The sequence below is a fragment of the Gossypium hirsutum genome, chromosome A12 (assembly GCF_007990345.1).
Source record: "Gossypium hirsutum isolate 1008001.06 chromosome A12, Gossypium_hirsutum_v2.1, whole genome shotgun sequence".
NCBI lineage: Eukaryota > Viridiplantae > Streptophyta > Magnoliopsida > Malvales > Malvaceae > Gossypium > Gossypium hirsutum.
The window spans coordinates 65,397,530-65,402,198 of record NC_053435.1 but is presented as its reverse complement, the minus strand read 5'-3'; the positions used below and the strand labels follow the sequence as shown (position 1 = coordinate 65,402,198).

The 4,669-nt window shown below is 38.2% G+C and overlaps 1 non-coding gene across 1 annotated transcript; it reads left to right on the top strand.

Annotated features, from left to right (window-relative positions):
* The first annotated feature begins 3,866 nt into the window (after positions 1–3,866).
* On the top strand, positions 3,867–3,973 carry LOC121211638 (small nucleolar RNA R71). The gene has a single exon (XR_005906857.1). It is a non-coding gene; the product is annotated as a small nucleolar RNA R71 (small nucleolar RNA).
* The last annotated feature ends 696 nt before the right edge of the window (positions 3,974–4,669 follow it).

The following is a 4,669-nucleotide window of genomic DNA, read 5'->3' as shown; positions in this document are numbered from 1 at the left end:
AACCATCAAATTTTCAAATTATAATAGGTTCAATAACTCATTTAACCACTAATTCCATGCCAAGCATAAAAAGGCCGTTGGTGTTACACCTAACTTACAAGACCATAAAACATAAAGGTTTAATGTTTATCTTTAACACAATTACCACACTTCAAACTAAATTTTTAACTTCATATATCGCACACCAGGTTTTTTTTTTCCATGCTCAATTTCCATGGCCGAATGATATCCTCAGCAATTAAGTCATATTAAACATAAATTTTCCCTAATTAAGATTATAAGCTCATAATCACTTACAATTTCATCTTCCAAGTCTATCAAAATTGACATTTCCTATCCAATACCGAACATGCCACATAACCAATTCAAGAGAATAAATCCATGGGTTTAAGGTAGCATCAAGCTAACAACTAAAAATATGCATGAATCTCATGGAACATCATCAAACATACCTTAATCTAGATACAAGTATGGCCGAACCTCTTCAACCTTTCCCTTCCCTCTTTCCCTTGATTTTTCGGTCAAGAAGAACAAAATGAGAACCTTTTTTTTTCATCCTACTAACCATTATTATTTTATTGCCCATGCTCCTTATTTTATCTTTCCTAACATAAAACACTAACATAAAAGGTTTATAATACCTTTTAACCCATAGCATGGCCGGCCACTAGTCAAATTTTGGGTATTTTGACATGCAAACCCACAACTTTAATAGTTTAACATTTTAATCACTTGGACATTTGCCTATCATATTTTTAATGTTTCTCAAATATGCCCTTTTTTTAGCTAAATTTCACATCCAAATGACAAAATTTAAGCATGAAATTTTCACACATACTTATTCACAAATAATAAGCATAGAATATAACAATTACTTTTTTTTTGTAACTCGGTTTTGTGGTCCCGAAACCACTTTTCGACCAGGGTCAAATTAGGGGTGTCACATACTTAGTTACGGTCTTCTAACTTAATGAGATAAAGATTAAATAAAATAATAGGTAATAAATAAAGAAATAATTAAATAAATCATAAAATAGGCTAAAAATAGAGGTAAAAGGGAAAAAAGGGAACCACAGTGGTGCTGCCGGCGGTGGACGAAGTTGCTCAGGCCAACGGTGGAGAGCAGGGGCGGGACACGGTCGATGTTGGAGAAGGCAGGAGCGTGGGGGCTATGGCATGCGGCGCGCGATAGTTTAGAGAGAAATGGGGAGAAAAGATGAAGGAAGAAGAAAGAGAAATAATAAGGAAAGAAAGAATAAGAAAAAGAAAGAAGGAAAAGGGAGGGGTAAGGGAGAAAGGAGGGCCGGACGGCTGTGGGTGGTGGCTGAAGGAGGGGAGCTGAGAAGTTATGGCGGCTTAGGGTGGGGAGAGTTGGGGAAGAAGACAAAAGACAAAGATTAGGGTTTGAGGGAGGTTCAAAAAGGCACATGGTCGTGTGAAGCCCGTGTTGGGCCACACGGTCGTGTCACACGCCTGTGTGGCGCACGTACAGCCTGTGTTTATCGCAAAAATTGTATAAGTAATCATCACACGGCTTGAGGACACGCCCGTGTGTCCAGGCCATGTGGTGCACATAGTCGTGTCGCATGCCCATGTGCTAGGTTCCTCGCTCCTCTCATGCCCGTGTGGTATTTCACACGCCCGTGTCTCCGAACACACGGTCGTGTGCATTACCCATGTGGCTCCCTGACATAATTAAAATTTGAAATTTTTAGCTCTAGTTTTCACATGGCCTAGGACACGCCGGTGTGTCCAGGTCGTGTGGGCCACTGTACCTGAACAAAAACATTAAAAATAGCAAAAATGAACTAGTTAGTGGTGTTAGTGATCGGGTTGCCTCCCGAGAAGCGCTTATTTAGAGTCTAAGCTCGACTTACCTCTTCGTTGCATGGTCATGGTGGTTCGAGGAGTTTACACTCCTCATTCCTGCTATCAATCTTATCAAAATAAGGTTTGAGATGAGTACTATTTACCTTAAAAGTGCTGAATTTGGAATGAGTTACCTCAACTGTACCGTATGGGAAAATGTTAAGTACCGTAAAAGGGATTGCTCCATTAGGTTCAGAAGTGGCAATACAAGGGTCTGCTACATCTAATAGTACTTTGTCACCAACCTTAAATTGATTTGATAAAACATTGAGTCCGTCATGGCGTGGTTTTGGTTTATCATGTGTTCTCAATTTCAATGTCTGCCATTCATCTAGTTCCTCGATCTGTAGCCTTTTCTCTTCATAGATGGGTCCTTTGTTGTTACTTGAACATGGCTCATTTATGCTCTTCGAACGTGTTACCTGCAAAGAAGGTTGCACCACATGATCAGTATTAGTAGCATGATTTATACAACCACCCTCAATATTCGATGTGTTACTCGAATTACGAGCTTGAAGAGTGATTGTTTCATTACCCACATGAAGTGTGAGTTCACTTGTACCAACATCAATAATAGTTCTAGCAGTTGCTAAAAAGGGTCATCCTAAAATCAAAGGCACGTCACTATCCTCTTCCATGTCTAGAGCAACAAAACTAATTGGGAATATAAATCTATCAATTTTGACAAGTACGTCTTCAGTGATACCCCTAGGAAATCTAATGGTTTTATCTGCTAACTGAATTCTCATCCTAGCTTGTTTGGGTTTCCCAAGACCTAGTTGTTTAAACATTTTATAGGGCATGACATTAATGCTCGCCCCTAAATCAGCCAATGCATTATTAACATCTAAACTACCAATTAAACAAGGAATCGTAAAACTCCCTGGATCTTTCAATTTGTTTGGTAACTTATTCTGTAGAATGGCTGAGCAAACTGCGCTTAACTCCACATGTGATGTATCATCAACTTCCGCTTATTTGCTAAAAGATCCTTTAAAAATTTAACTATGTTTGGCATCTGCGAAAGAGCTTCAATAAACGGTAAGTTAATATGTAATTTCTTTAATAATTTAAGGAATTTACCAAATTATTCATCTGTGTGGTTTTTCCTTGTCACATTGGGATATGGTACACGAGGTTTATATTCTCTACTTATCGATTTTTTCTCACTGTGGTCCACCTCATCTTTACCTTTACTTACCACAAATCTGTGTTTCGGTTCTGGTTCAGGTTCAACTGACCCTTCTTCATCTCGAACAGTAATTGCATTAAGCTGCTTCCTTGGGTTTTTTTTAGTATTACTCGGCAAGCTACCTTGTGGTCGTTTGAAAATCATCTTTTCCAACTGGCCTATTTGATTCTTAAGCCCTTGAATTGATGCTTGCTGATTTTTAAGAGCTATCTCGGTGTTTTGTAAACGTGTTTTAGATACCGCTATGAATTTCGTTAGCATCTCCTCAAGGTTTAGTTTCTTTTCCTACTGGTAAGGTGGTTGTTGAAAACCCAGAGGATGTTGTGGTCTTTGATTTCCTTGACCGCCCCACGAGAAATTGGTATGGTTCCTCCAACCTGCATTATTAGTGTTACTATACGGGTTATTTTGAAGTCTAAAGTTATTACCCATATAGTGGACTTGTTCCTTCTCGGTGCCAGGGTTGAAGGGTGGATAATTTGGGTTGTGCATTCCTCCATTTGAATCACACCTCATCACTAGATCTACCTAAGTAGAACCATATAAACTATCAATCTTTTTATTTAAAAGTTCTACCTGGTTTGATAGCATAGTGACCGCGTCGAGGTTGAAAACACCAACTACTTTTTTCGGCTTTATTCTCATAACTTGCCACTGATAGTTATTTAGTGACATCTCTTCAATAAATTCATGAGCCTCTTCAGGTGTTTTGTTGTTTAAAGTTCCACCGGCGGCTGCATCGATAAGTTGCTTGTTGGGGGGCTCACACCATTGTAAAAAAGTCTGAACTTGTAACCATAAAGGTAACCCATGGTGAGGGCACCTTCTCAATAGGTCCTTGTATCTCTCCCATGCATTATAAAGTGTTTCTAGATCCATCTGCACAAAAGAAGAAATATCATTCCTAAATTTAGCCATTTTAGCCGGCGAAAAATATTTAAGTAAAAATTTTTCAGTCATTTGTTCCCAAGTAGTGATTGACCCCCATGGTAACGAATTCAACCACTGCTTAACCTTATTCCTTAAAGAAAAGGGGAATAACTGAAGGCGAATGGCATCATAAAAAATTCCATTGATTTTAAATGTGTCGCAGAGTTCCAGAAAATTCGCTAAATGAGTGTTTGGATCCTCGTCCTGCAAACCATCAAACTGAACAAACTGTTGTATCATTTGAATCGTGTTAGGTTTCTGTTCAAAATTATTTGTAGCAACAGCAGGTCTAACTATACTCGATTCAGTTCCTATTAAATTAGGTTTAGCATAATCATACATAGTACGAGGAGCAGGATTCTGATTTACTAAATCAGCAGCAATCACAGGAGGTAGCGGATTTTCCTGATTTTTAGCCATCTCCTAGGTTGTGGTGTGAATATCATCCTCTCACTTTTCCTCTATGTATCTTAGGTTTTTCCTTATTTCTCTTTGATTTCTGCGAGCTGTGCTTTCGATCTCATTATCAAAAAGTAATGGTCTCGACGGGTTTCCTCTAGTCATAAACTATAAAAACTTGTCAGAAGAAAATAAAAGAAAAGTTAGTAAACAAAATTAAACAGAATTAAAAAAAATAATGGCTAAAGTAATAAAAATTGAGCGTTCCTAATTTCTTAG